The sequence below is a fragment of the Monodelphis domestica genome, chromosome 4 (genome assembly GCF_027887165.1).
Source record: "Monodelphis domestica isolate mMonDom1 chromosome 4, mMonDom1.pri, whole genome shotgun sequence".
Taxonomy (NCBI): domain Eukaryota; kingdom Metazoa; phylum Chordata; class Mammalia; order Didelphimorphia; family Didelphidae; genus Monodelphis; species Monodelphis domestica.
Window position 1 is genome coordinate 415,642,039 of NC_077230.1, and position 15,061 is coordinate 415,657,099.

The following is a 15,061-nucleotide window of genomic DNA, read 5'->3' on the forward strand; positions in this document are numbered from 1 at the left end:
TCCTCATGACCCAAGGGGCAAAGGCAGGAGTGCTGTTCCCCTTCATCATCTCCCTTATTTGCTATTTTAAATCTTTGGTTTTTCCACATGAATTTTGTGATTATTTTATCAAATTCTGCAAAGCATCTCATTGATCATTTGATTAGTAGAGCATTAAAAGTACAAATTAGCCTTGATTGTATCATCATTTTTATTTTATTGGCAAGGCCCAGACATGAGCACTGACTAGTCTTCCAGCTATTGCAATTGTTCTGTATTTCTTTAAGGAGCACTTTGTTTTTGTTTTTTGATTTTACAAAGATATTTTTATTTTTACCTATTATATTCAATAACAAATTTCCACATAAATTTTCAGAAGTTATATGATTCAAGTTGTCTCCTTCCCTTCTTTCCCACCCAGAACTAGCAAGGATATTCTGTGTAGGCATAAAAAAGCCTAGAGAAGGTGATTATCAAGTCTGAGAAATAGCAAATGAGCCAATTCATTCATTTATTTATTTATTTTAAACCCTCACCTTCCATCTTGGAATCAATACTGTGTATTGGTTTCAAGGCAGAAAAGTGGTAAGGGCTAGGCAATGGAGTTAAGTGACTTGCCCAGGGTCACACAGCTGGGAAGTGTCTGAGGCCAGATTTGAACCTAGGACCTCCCATCTCTAGGCCTGGCTTTCAATCCACTGAGCCACCCAGCTGCCCCCAAATGAGTGAATTTAGTCAATTTGAGTTAATAAAAGAATGAAATAGAAGTTTTAAAAGGCTGATTGAAGTCAGATTATAAGGAACTTTCAATATCAGGTTTGAGGAGATCACTTTTTTTAAGGGTACTTGGGAGCTATTGAAACTTTTTCAGTTAGGAATAGTGGAGTCAGGATGATTTGGGTATTTGTCGGATGGAGAATGGCTAACAGAATTGCATGAGAGCTGGAAGCAGCCCCCAGACTAACACCTGTAAGCAAGGCTTTGGAATCCTGGAAATATTATTCACAAGATTCCCAGGAACTCAACTTACCTAACATCTCTTTCCATTCCTCCACCCCATAGACTAGATAAGGGAGAGAAAAAGTCACAAAAAGCCTTCAGGGCTTAAGGATTTTTAGCTAACTCTGGCAGAGCTCCATCCTGGGGAGGGGTCCTGGAATGACCGGGGAGGGGGGTCACCCTTTCCTTGGGTCTTGGTTGCCGGGTGGGGCAGCCTGTCAAACTGGAATTAAGTTCATTCCAGATACTTCCAGGAATGAAAAGAATGTCAGTTTCCAGGAAGAATTTCTCAGACCTGCTGACATTCTTGGAAATGATCGCCTGGGGGACAGAGGGAAGGGGACCTGGTCTTTGTCCCACTTACCTGGTGGTATCAAAGCCTATTGAGTATCAGGTTAAACAGAAACAAGGAGGGAGGTTGGGTCTCTGGGAGTTTTGGTGGAAACTGTGGAAGACCTAGAAGAGGGCAGTCCGGACAAAAAGCACAACCATCCTGGCTCTCCCCCGACCCATGAACCAAACAGCAATTATGGGATGATGAGTCTAGAGCCGGGATGGACCAGAGAGCTGAGAATGTCAGAGCTGGGGGGGAAAACTTAGAACATAGACTGTCAGACCTTGTTCCCTTCTAGCTTTCCTGTCATCCTCTTCTCTCTGGTCCCACAGCATCCATCTAATCACCTGGAGGACTGCAGTGGCTTCCTAACTGGTGTTTCAACTCTCTTTCCATTCCAGTTCATCCTCCTCACAGCTGCCAGAGTGATTTCCTAAAAACGCAGGTCCGGGCATGTCACCTCTGCCTGCTCAGGAAACTTCATTGGCTCCCTATTACCTCCAAAATGAAATATAAAATCTTGTTTGGCATTTAGTATCCTTCACAACCAAATACATTCCAAGGGCAGCTAGGTGGTGCAGTGAGTAGAGTGCCAAGCCTAGCATCAGGTAGACATCTTCGTGAGTTCAAATTCCACCTCAGACACTTATTAGCTGGGTGACCTTTGGCAAGTCATTTAACCAACTTTACCTCGGTTTCCTCTTCTATCAAATTGGGCTAGAGAAGGAAATGGCAAATCACTCCAGGATCTTTGAAAGAAAACCCCAGGGGGCAGCTAGGTAGCTCAGTGGATTGAGAGTCAGGCCCAGATACAGGAAATTCTGAGTTCAAATCTGACCTCAGACATTTCCTAGTTGTGTGACCCTGGGCAAGTCACTTCACCCCCATTGCCTAGCCCTTTCCCCTCTTCTGCCTTGAAACCAGTACACAGTATTGATTCTAAGACAGAAGGCAAGGGTAAAAAAAAAAAAGAAAACCCCAAATGCTTACTAGCTGTGTGACTCTGGGCAAGTCATACCACCGTCTCAGTTTCCTCACCTGTCAAATGGACTGGAGAAGGAAATGGCAAGTCACTGCAGGATCTTTGCCAAGTAAACACCAAATGGAGTTATGAAGAGTCAGTCAGACATGATTAAAAAATGACTGAACAACAACAACCAGGTCCCTTCTTATCTTCCCAATTGCCCTGTAATTTATTTCTTCCCTCCACACACTGCAATACAGCATTCTTGGTTTCTTTCTTGTTTCTTTATTTTAAGGTATTAAATTTTATCTTATTTCCTCCCAATTACATGTAAGGACAGTTTTCAACATTTTTCTTTTTCTTTCTTTCTTTTTTTTTAAACTCCTTACCTTCTGTCTTGGAATCAATACTGTGTATTGATTCCAAGGCAGAAGAGTGGTCAGGGCTAGGCAATGGGGGTCAAGTGACTTCCCCAGGGTCACACAGCTAGGAAGTGGCTGAGGTCCAACATTTTTCAAAGAATATTGAATCTCAAATTCTCTCCCTCCCCACTCATCCCCCTTGAGATGGTACACAATCCTATATAAATTTTACATATACAATCATGTAAAACATTTCCCAATATTAATACCTTTGTAGAAGGAAACTCAAATGAAAAAAAAATTAAGAAAGTGAAAAAAGTTTGCTTTGGTCTAGATTCGAACTCAGTTCTTTTTCTTTTTCTCTGGAAAGCAATGGCATTTTTTATCATGAGTCCTTTGGGGATTGCTTTGAACCATTGTATTGTTGAGAATAACTCTTCTTTACAGTTCTTCACTATGTAGTATTCCTGACACTGTGTATAATGATCTCCTGGTTCTGCTTATTTCACTCTGTTTCAGTTCATGCAAATCTTTCCAGGTTTTTCTGAGCTCTTCATATACTACAGTCATAGTCACTTTCCAAATCTTTGCCTCCCTATAAAACACTGCTTTAAATATTTTTGTTCAGATAGGCCCTTCCCCTTTTTTGTTTTTTCTCTCTTTAGGAAACAAGCCTAGTAAGGATACTGTTGGGGCAAAGTGCATGCATTTATAGCCCTTTGGGCAGAGGTTCAATTGCTCTCCTGAGGGATGGAATCAGTTCACCACTCCCCCAAAGTGCACCAGTGTCTCCATTTTCCCACACCCCTTCCAAGTTTTGTCATTTTCCTTTTCTGTCATAAGAGCCAATCTGAGAGAGTTTTTAAATTTGCATTTCTCTAAATAATAGTGATTTGGAGCCTTTTTTTTTTTTGCATGACTAAAGAGAGCTTTGGAGAATTGCTTGTTCATATTCTTTGACTATTTATCAACTGGGGAATGACTTGTATTCTTGTATATTCAACTCATTTCCCTGTGTATTTGAGAAATGAAGCCTTTATTAGAAAGGCTTGTAAAAAAAAATGTGGACCATTATGATGACTGTGTATTGCTCCATCCTATTTCCCCCTGCTTAGTTTCTGACCTCTCCCTCCCCCAGTTTGCCCTCCTTTCTATTAGCCTCTGTAAAGGTGAAAATGAATGGTTGGACAATAATTTGTATTTATTATATCTCCAGTCATCTCTGCCTCCTGGCTTCCTTCAAATCTCCCTTCAAAGCCCTCCTTCTGTAAGAGGTCTTCCCTGATCCCCTTCAAGGCTAATTAGTGCCTTCCCTCTGGGAGTGCCTTCAATCTATCCTGCACAAAGTTTGGATGGCCAGAGTGGTCTCCTCACTAGACTGTGAGCTCCCAGAGATCGCTTTGCATATAGTAAATGCTTTAAAACAGTCATCGCCTCACTAAGTGACACTGAGGGGAGAGAGGCAGACAAGTATATATTAGTCATTTCAGGAAGGAGAGAGAATGAACAATTTCTTTCTTTCTGGAAAGGCTTCTGGGAGGTGCTTTAATGGAGCTTTGAAGGAAGCTAAGGATTTTTACTTAGTTCAGTCCAGGTGGGGCACACAGACTAGGCAAAGACTTAGGGGAAGGAGATGTTTTGCCATTTTTGAGGACCAGACAATAAGTCCAGATTGGCTGGAGTATGGAGTGTGAAGGGGATTGTTGGAGTCAGATGGGAAAGAACCCGTAAGATCTCTCCAGATGTTTTATTCCTCTTCCCATGTCCACCTCCTTCCCCTACAAACTTTAAGTCTCTGAAAGATTTCCTATGGCAGGAGCTTATACTATGAGATGGGAAAGTAGGGCCTGCAGAGCTGGAGTTTCCAGTCCGTCTTCCCTGGGTGCCAAGTCCCTTGGGCCACAGGACAAGCAGTAATGCTACCTGGGGAAGGATATTAGGTGATTTCAACCTGTTCCTGTCCAGCACAGAATGTTCCCAGGGAAGTCAGGTAGCCTCCGTCCACCTACTGCTCGGACACAGTTAGGCCCCCTGGGATGTCTAGTCCACAGTGGCAGAGCAGAGATGGGGGATGGGTTTTGAGCGGGTGGGCACTAAACACAGAAGGTACCTGGGGAGGAAGCTCCTTCTTTTGCTTTTGTCTCTCCTGGCTTTCTTTAAGAAAGAAAAAAAAGAACTTTTTTTTAACCCTTACCTTCTGTCTTAGAATCAATACTGTGTATTGGTTCCAAGGCAGAAGAGTGGTAAGGGCTAAGCAATGGGGGTCAAGTGACTTGCCCAGGGTTACACAACTGGGAAGTGTCTGAGGTCAGATTTGAACCTAGGACCTCCCATCTCTAGGCCTGGCTGAGGTACCACTGAGGTATCCAGTGAGCTACCCAGCTGCCCCCAGCAAAAAAGAACTTTGATATTCTTAACTTAGAAGAGAAGAGGGGCTACTAGAGCTCCTGAGATGAATAGGACACACCTGGAAGGCTTTGTAAGCTGGGAAGCCTCTCTAAGTATTACTATGTCACTACTTTCCCTCCAAGGTCATCACTAGTGACTAGGTACATTTCTCATAGGGATTGAATGAAGGAAACGAGGAGATGGGAAGGAGGAGGCAGCGTTCTAGGCTTGGGGTACTCATTCACTGGTTGAAATTCAGAAGCAGATCAGCTCCTTTCTAGACTAGATTTAGAACTCTTAAGTTCTCTTTTTCTAAGTTTGCTCTCAGAGGAATTTGGAGATTCTCAAAAATCCCAAAAAATGGGGAAAATCTCTTCCCATTGCTCCCATCTATCCCCTACCAGACATATATTTAAAAACAAAAAGAAAACCAAACCTTACCTTCTGTCTTGAAATCCAGATAAAAGAGCAGTAAAGGCGAGGCAATTGGGACAATTCTTGGTCTCAATTCTAAGACAGAAGAGCAGTAAAGGCTAGTCAAAGGGGGAGGCGGGGTAAGTGACTTACCCAGGGTCACACAGCTAGGAATTATTTGAGGCCAAATTTGAACCCAGGACCTCCAGACTCCAGGCTTGGTTATTTATCCACTGTGCTACGGAACTGTCCCCACCACACATATACTTACTTCCATTTTATTTCTTATTCCTTTCCCTTCAGTCCAATCGACTTGTTTGCTGTTGCCCATATCCATTCCATGTCTCATCTCTGTATCTTTGCCCTGGCAGTGTCCACAAGCACATAGTATATACTTAATAAATATTTATTGGCTAGAATTGAAATTGAATCAATAAGCATTTGAATTAAGTGCCTACTATGTGCCAGGCATTGGTTGAGATATGAAGCCAAAATCAAAACCAGCCCTGCCCTCAAAGAGTTTATATTCCACTGAGAAGGACAACATATTCACAAGTTGGTTGGTTGGTTATTGTCCTTGGTACTGGCAGAGGACCAGAATGACATCACTTTGGTCAATGTACTGTGGCTGAGCAGACCAACTGGGCTGGGAAGGCTCTCCCACGGATACGGTACAAATAGTCCCTATGAACATTTGGGATGGAGAGGGCTCTAAATTTGTGCATCTCACTTTTCTTTTCGGCTACAGCAGTTCTGCTTTGCTCATAGAACACAGTCATCTTTTTCAATGTGGGCACTCCATGCTGAATGGTTCTTGTCAGTATCTCCCATGTCTCACAATCCATATTAAAGTATTTTTTTCTTATAGACGTATATGTACATGTTACCCCCCACCCCAGAATATAAGTTCCATGGGGGTGAGGTCTATTTCAATTTTGTCTCTACCTAGCACCCAGCATGGGTGTCTGGTGTTGAAAAATGCTGATTGGTTCACTGGACTGGGGTCCTGGCTATGTGAGGATCAAGAAGGATAGCAGATGGAAAGTGAGATTATTGGGTAAAATGGACAAGATTTGACAATCCATAGGCTATGCAGAGAGTCAACTGGGGATCCCAGGGAGATGGTGATGCCCTTGACAGAAACAGGGAAGTTAAGAGGAGGAGGAGGAGGACCAATCTCTGCTTTGAACACATTGAGTTATTATTAGGAAATTCCCAATATACAGGTGATGGAGGTGATGGAGTTCAGAGAAGATATATATACCTGGAAGTCGTCTGCCTAGAGATGACCATTTAACCCAAAAGTTTTGACTGTTTAGTCTCAGGACCTCTTTACCCTCTTAAAAATTATTGAGGAGCAGGAAGCTTGGAGCCAAACCTAGAGATGGGATGTCCTGGGTTCAAATCTAAATTCAGACACTTTCAGGCTGTATGACCCTGGGCAAGTCACTTAATTTCCTATTACCTAGCCCTTACTGATCTTCTGCCTTGGAACCAATACATGATATTGATTCTAATACAAAAGGTAAGGATTTAAAAAATATTGAGGAACATGCCCCATGTTTACATGGGTTTTATCTATTGATATTTGCCTTATTGACTCCAAAACATCCTAATATTCTTATGAAAAGAGCTTTGACCTTGTGGGTCCTGTGAAAGGAACTCAGGGTCTTCCTGGGGTCCTCAGAATACACTTTGTCTACCACCAATTTCACCCATGGGAGCTGATGAGGTTAACAAAGGAGACAAGGAAAAGAGAGAAAATAAGAACGACTGGGACAGAGTCTGGGGGCAGGGCCATGTAAAGCTTGGCAGAACTGACCCAGCAAAGGAGACTGAGCAGGAGCAATCAGTCAGGAAGGAAGAGAGAGAAGAGACAGACACAGAAGCAGCAAGACAGAGGCAGAAAGAGAATCAGAGTCATACAGAGAGATAGACAGACAGACAGAGAGACAGAGAGAGAGAGACAGAGAGAGAGGAAGAGAGAGACAGAAGGAGACAGAGAGAGACAGAGAGAGAAGGAGAGAGAGAGGGAGGAAGACAGACAGACAGACAGAGACAGAGAAAGAGAGAGACAGAGAGAGAGAGAGAGAGAGAGAGAGAGAGAGAGAGAGAGAGAGAGAGAGAGAGAGAGAGAGAGAGGGAGAGAGAGAGAGAGAAGGAGGGATTCTTTCTAGAGGAGGATGTGAGAAGAGGGTCATAGAGTTTTTGTGACCTTGGGAAAGAGGGAAGAGAAGAAGCATTTCTCTAGTGTCTCCTATGTGCCTGGCATTGTGTTAAGCACTTCACAAATATTTCACTTGACCTTCACCCTGGATAATAGGTGCTATTATTATCCTCATTTTACAGTTGAAGAAACTGAGACTAAAAACAACCACCCTGTGAAGTAGGTACCATTATTATTCCCATTTTACAGATGCAGAAGCTGAGGCCAGGAGGGGTTAACTGTGCACCCAGGGTCACACAGCAGGATTTGAATTCATTTTCCTGACTGAGGTCAGAACTCTAGGCACATCTTGGTATCATTTGCTGCCCATATTAGACGGAGGGTATAAGATAATCGATGTTAGTATAATATCACATGCCTATGACATATAACATATCTATAACCTTAGACACTAGACGAGGCAGGGTTGAAGGTCCCTTCTGGGTCCTGGGAGCTACCTTGGTCCCAATCAGCGGTAAATTGCCATGCCCACCAGGTCCCTGGCACGTCTGCCTCTGGGTGTCTGGGTCTGATTATCCAGCAATTTCAATCAAGCTCCCTCCCCGAAATCATCACTTGCCTGATTTCTTCCTTTGCTCATTTTCATTCCTGGAAAACATCTTGAACAGGTTGGAATTGCCTTTCTCGAAGAATTGTATTGAGCCCAGATGGAAGATGATGGAGGATGACTTCAGAGGGCCCTGAGCAGAGTAGAGTCTTCCTCATTGGGATCCCCCTGAGGGTTGTATCGTCTGACGCCCAGGCCAGTAGGAGAAGAGGCCTGGGGCGGGGAGGCTGAGGTCCCCAGTAACAGCGTGGACATTTTCTGACCCACTTGGGAGGCCCTGGGTCCTCCGTTCATAGCTGGCCTCTCTAGCGATGACTCTCTGCCCACATTTCCTGACCTTCTCAGGAGTCTCCAGCTCCGCCAGACTGGGGATGAGAGGAAAGAGCCCAACCCAGCCATGTCCAGTGACCGTGGAAGAGATCATTTGCTTCGTTAAGATGGGCTCTGGCCTGAATGGTGGGATTTGAGATGGTTTCCCCAAAGGGGAAGCTCCTGGGGCCTGGCCCTGGGAAGGGGAAGAATGGGGGGCCTTAACCTCCTGATTTTATGTGTGTCTCCTACGCACTTGCTTTGGGCTGGGTGATGGAGATACTGAGGCCCTCCAGGAATCTACTTTGGGCATGGAGAGGTGGGGGAGCATTTATAGAAATCTAGGTGATAGACTGAAGCAGTTGGGGGGAGATTCCAAGGGATGGCGGTAAGAAGGAATGGCATTTCAGGTGTAAGGCACCACCAGGGCAAAGACAGGCAGGAAGGAGCCATTGGCTAAACAGTCATTCTCTTTATTGGTGATATTTGATTTTATAGATAATATTGGGTTTATTGATACTATAATCATATTCTCATTATTATATTGTTATATCACTCAAAATATTGGGACAGGATCTGTGGAGGGAAGGGAGGCCTTGACATTCCCAAAGTCAGGTTGAAGAAGGTATGGTCTAAAGATCTTAGGAGCAAAGGCCACACCATCAGTTAGTAGCAGAGTAAGAAGTAGAAAGCAGGAGTCACACACCTGGCCTCATTGGGAAGATGAGGGAAAGGCTCTTGGCACATTTTAGACCATCTGGATGAAGGTGATTCTCCTCTATGAAGAGATTCTTCTTCTAAGAATCATTTTCTCCTCTGTTTTCTCATCTGGGAAAAAGGGGGGGGGCATTCACAGTTACGTGATGCACCTTGCAGGGCTTTTGTGAGGGGGGAGAATTTCATAGGTCTTAAAGATTTATAGGAATTCCCCCAGTTGGTAAATGGTGAAAGGATACAAACAGAAAGCATTCAGAAGAAGACATCAAAGCTATCTGTAGTCACATGGGGAAATGCTCTAAATTGTTAATAATATGCAAAATTTAAATTAAAACAATTCTGTCATACTACCTCATGTCTCATATAGATTGGCTAAAATGATAGAAAAGGAAAATGACAGATGCTGGAGGGAATGTGGAAAAACGGGCACTAATGCATTGTTGGTGGAATTGTATCCTGATCCAACCATTCTGGAGAACCATTTGGTACCTTGCCCAAAGGGCTAGAAAACTTTACATATTCTTTGATACAGTAATTCCACTACTAAATATCCCAGGAAGATTTTTTAAAAAACAGGGGGAGGATCTATTTGTACAAAAATATGTATAGCAGCTCTTTTTGCGGTGACAAAGAACTGGAAATTGTTGGGATGCCCATCAATGGAAGAATGGATGGATAAATCGTGGTACATGATGGTGACAGAATACTATTGTTTGGTAAGAAATAAATATCATATAAATGTAAAAATATGCTAAAAGTACCTCTAATTTCATTCCTGGACAAATAAAAAGAGAGACTCAGTGGAGTGTTACCTGATTTATTTATAGGTTTATTCTTGAGAAACATGCAATGTTATTAGTGTTCCTGAAATGAATACTCTCGTTATTATAAGTTCAATCTTGGGCCCCAATGGGCTCACAAGAGAAACGGGACATGAGGGTTAGTATGGCTCCATAACTGGAGTCTCAAGTGTTGGGTTCAAAATATATCTTTGCGATTAACTACTGTGTGTCTGATGGCTCCCAGCATATCTAGACCTCAGTTTCCTCTTCTATCAAATGAAGGGGTTGGCCCAGATGACCTCTGAGTTTCCTGCCAGCTTCATTTCTTGAGTTCTGTGATCCCAAGACCCAAGGGTTCCCACCACAACAGGGCTTCTGCCCTGGATTCAAGATGGCATCCATAAAGCACAGGTTGATAATAGAATGTGCTTCAGGGTTATTGTGAGTTTCTAATGAGATAAGGAAAGGAAAGCCCTCTGCCCCTGCCTCTGTCCCAGCACAGAACTTCACCCATGGAAGGCCTTGGCCATCCATTCTGTGGTTGCTACTGGGGAGCTGGATTTGGGTTGAGGAGCAAGGGCTCTCTGCCCGCCTTGGGACTGCTCATGGTATTTTCCTTTTGGCAGACTCCAATGGGATAGATGCTCTAGGAAGAGGCGGGAGGAGGGAATTCTCCCTCCCAGATCCACATGAAGCCTGTCTTTCTACAGTGGCATCCCAGGAAATGCTTCCTCCTCTCCAGTAGCCACTCCTTGGCTCAGGCTCAAACATCCCTGGTTTCTGCCTGTGGATCAAGATGGAAGGTCACTCCTTTCCCACAATGATTTAGTTGATAATTAGTGGGATTTAACTACCCAAATATCACTTTGGGTCATTCTAACCTAATTCTAGGATCAAGAAGCATAGGGACTAGATTTGTGATTTCACTGAAACGGGGAACTCCCCCTGCCAATGGCAGAGAGTCGTCTGTACTAGAGTGCTGAGAGCAGTGACTTACCCAAGGTCACACGGTGACTGTTTCAGAGGCAGGATTTGAAACTAAGATCTTCCTGGCTTCAAGATCATCCCTACCTGCCTGTGCCATACCAGTTTTTTGTTGTTGTTGTTTTGTTTTAAGAATTAAGGGGGGGGGGGGAGACACAGAAATGAAAATGGAAAGGACTGATCAACTTCTCTGGTGATAATTAATGGCCCTAATCACTTTGAATAGTTTTACCCAATCTTCTGACCTAGCCAGTCACTAGTAACTGGCCTGTGGGAAAATGGGTCAGTTTCCCAACATGCACGATGTTTGAATAGCCAGATCTCTGCAGGCTTGGATGGAGGCAGGGAGGGCTCTCTGTGTGCTCTCAGGAAGGAGTCCCTGTGAGTCTGGCTGGCTGTGGGAAAGGGCTTCCATGGGCCTAGATGGAGGCAAGAAGGCGCCCAAGACCTAGGACAGGGCCACAGGAAGCTTTCTCTCTCTAGAAATAGTCTCAAGTACATAGATTTGGCTATTCGTAACCTGTAAAGCCTTGGGTGAGTTATCTTCATCTCTCCAGGCCTCAGTTTCCCCTTTTCACATGAGGAAGTTGCTTTCAGGTCCTTCTTAGCTCCAAATCTCATGATCTGTGTTAGAATTCTGCCTCTGTCTTTTCAGACCTGGAGGGACCTTTGACCAATGATATCTCTTGGCCTCAGGTGCTTGTCATCTATAACATGGAGACCCCTTTTCCCCTTTTAGCCCCATAGTTCTAATTATGTTTGACCAAATGGAGACTTCTCAGAGGGTTCAAAGAGCTGAGGGCAGGAAGGAGACATTCTGCTTCTTCAATGACTCTTCACTGTCCTCTCTATGGTTCTTTGGTAGAAAAGAAGAACATCAATTGGGATGGGGATAGCATTAAGCGGTGGTTTATTCTGTAGAGGGCCTTCGTCCCCAAGCCAAGCATGGCCTCATCCATGATGGGAGGGAAGATGGCAGCCCTCTGGGGCCAGGCATCGGGGAATCCATAGGGATCTGTTTCAGGTGGAGCAGAAGCCCTGCAGATTTGTCTACAATTCAGAGACTCATAGAGAGGGTCATCTATGGGGCAGCTCCTCTAGTATAATTGCTGCTAGAAGGGAAACTGAGGCACCCAAAGGGACCCATTCAGTCAAAACAAGAGTCCTCTGCTCTCAGTCTGTGTTATATATTCATTTGCTTTTTGATGAGGCCTCCCCCATCCCCAAGCTGACAGCTATGAATGAACAACTAGATAGAGAGTAGCTGGAAAGGTGGTCCATGAGGAAAAGGGGGTCTCCAGCTGGAGGGGCTGAGGAAGGCCTCCTGAAGAAGTGAGGACTGGAACTGATTTCAGAATCTTGGAGGACACGGGGGAAGCCAGGAGTCGGAGGTGAGTGGGGAGAGCACGGGGACAGCTGGTTTAAAAAAAAACAAACAAAAAAAAACATGGCGGTAGAAGATGGAGTATCTTAGGTGAGGACCCGAAAGTAGGCCAATGTCACTAGACTGTAGAGGGGAGTAAAGAGCTTGGAGCCTGGAACACTAGGAAGAGATCTGGTTGTGAAGGGCTTTGAATGCCCAACAAAGGACTTTACATTTGAACCTGGAGGTAATAGGGAGCTATGGGAGTATATTAAGCAGGGATGGTCAGATCGGCAATTTAGGGAAATAATTTTGGTGGCTGAATGGAGGATGGATTGGAGTGGGGAGACTGGAGGTTGGCGATTCCCCCACTCTTCCCCACCAATCCAGGAGGGAGGACATGAGGCCCTGCCCTGCAGTGGTGATTAAGCAAGGGCAAGAGTCAAGGTAGAAATGTGACAAGACTTGGTAAAAGATTAGATAGGGGGAAAGAGTGGAAAGAGGGCTGGGCTGGGAATGAAAGGACTTGGCTCAAATGCCAGCTTCGCCACTTAGGCCTGTGTGAGCTTGGGTTGAGTCTTCACTTCCTGGGCCTCAGTTTCTCCATCTGTTAGAAGAGCAGCTTTGGACTATACGACCTCCCAGGTCTCTTGTGGCTTCAGATCTAGGGTTCTAGGATTCTTGGGACCCCCAGGCAGGGCACATGCACCATCTGCCTAGTGGCCCTTTACCTGTTCCAGGTAATGCTTGAAAGCTTCCCCTTTCCCATCCACCCATTGGGCCACCCCTACCCAGGATCATTGAACTTGGCTCTCAGCTTGCCCCTTTCCCAAGCTGTCCTCCTCACTCACAAGTGCCTAAGCACCCAGCGTCATGGCGGGAGGGCAGACCCATGGACGGTAACCGAAAGAGGGAAGTCCCTTTGGACCAGCCCTACTACCCCTGGCCAAGCTCTGGCCTTTGTCGCCTTCTAGGCCAGAGAAGAAGGTGATGCCTGAGCTCCAGCTTTGTAATTCAGCCTCCTGGAAGAATCAAAGCAAAGAGAAATGAAGGAGGGGGGAAGAATGACTCCAACTCAATGTGGCGGGGCTCACCCCTTCCAGGCAGCCTTCCCTCCCCTTGTCAGCTTCCTCCCTTCTCAAATTACCTTCAATTCCATTTTTTAAAACTCATATGAATAGAGGGCCTTGTTAGAGCCCAAACTGGCTTACTTCCAACAAAGGGGTCTGGCTAAGCCAGGAAGGCAGGAAATGAGGAGCCAGCACCCCTGGGTGCTTGGCCTAATTTGGTGTATGACTTCAGGCAGACCAACCTGGTGACCTTGCCAGATCCTCTCACCCCAGCTCTGTGAGTGGGAAGGCAGAAAGCAGCAGGCTTCTATAGAAAGAGGGCTAGGTTTGAAATCTGAGGACCTGAGTTCAGATTCTGACATGTAACCTCAGGAGAGCCAAAAAAAAGCAACCTGAACCTGTTCCCTCCTCCATCAAAACAACCTGAGGTCCTTTGTAGCCCCACATCTGTGATCTTATAAGTTTGATCTGAATGACCTTTACTGCCCTGGGCCTCAGTTTCCTCATCTGTAAAAGGAGAAGGTTGAATTTGATGACCTTTGAGATCCCTTCCTGATCTATCTAGATGAATTAGTCTGTGTTGCCCTAGTGGATTTGAAACCCTTTGAGACCCCTGAGGGATGTGATGCCCTCCCGTTTGTTTTGGGGCAGTCATTTGGGGATTGACCCTGGATTTGGAATCAGAGGACCAAGCTACCAATATGACCTAGGGGAATGAATGAATGAATGAATGAACGCATAAATGAATGAATGAATGAACGCATAAATGAATGAATGAATGAATGAACGCATAAATGAATGAATGAATGAACGCATAAATGAATGAATGAATGAAAAGCATTTATTAATCGCTTATTGATTAAAACTCGAGTTACAAATACAAAACCAAAAAGTATTAGTGTTCCAATGGGGGAGACAGTAAAAGTGGGAAGACTTGGGTTCAAATGTCAGTTCCCCCAATGGGGAATGAAGGCAATCAGTGCCCAGAAGAGGAGAAGGTGGGGCATCCCCGGGTCAGGCTGGACTCTGGACCTGCAGCACCCTGGGATGGGCTTTGCCGCCACACCCAACTCCAGGACGGAGGCCCTGAGCTCAGCCTTCCCTGCGCCGGCCACTCGCACCTTCGGAGATTCCTCGCCCTGTTCCGGTGTTCTCAAGGGTCGAAGATATTGCCAGTGTGACCAATGGCATTACCAGACAGTATTAGACAGAAATAGCGAGATCTAACTTTGTCTGGTAAGACACCAATCAGCAGGCAGGCCAGGCTGTGGAGGGAGGAGAGGATCCCGGCATCAGCGGCTGCTTCCATAACACGAGGCCCTCCAAGACACCCCAGGAAGAGCCCCTGGGGGTGACGAGCCTCCTGAGGGCCAGGTCTGGGCTCAGGCTCCCCAAGGGGCCAGGCTGGTCATGATTGGCCACAAGGCGCAAACCACTTCCAAGACAAAGCCGTTGTGCTCGGGAAATGGGTCCATGCATGGTCCCACGTTCTGAAGAGTGAGTGCCAAGAGTTTACAAAGCATTCCATACACTTCAATGGCCTCACAACAATCCTGTGAGGTAGAGACCATAAGCATGTTTAATACCATCAATTAATCAATCAACCAACATTTATGAAGCCC

The 15,061-nt window shown here is 45.2% G+C and overlaps 1 non-coding gene across 1 annotated transcript; it reads right to left on the minus strand.

Moving 5' to 3' along the window:
- Positions 1 to 14,617: 14,617 nt before the first annotated feature.
- Positions 14,618 to 14,689, minus strand: MIR429 (microRNA mir-429). Its single transcript, NR_034972.1, has one exon. It is a non-coding gene; the product is annotated as a microRNA mir-429 (primary transcript).
- Positions 14,690 to 15,061: the final 372 nt, after the last annotated feature.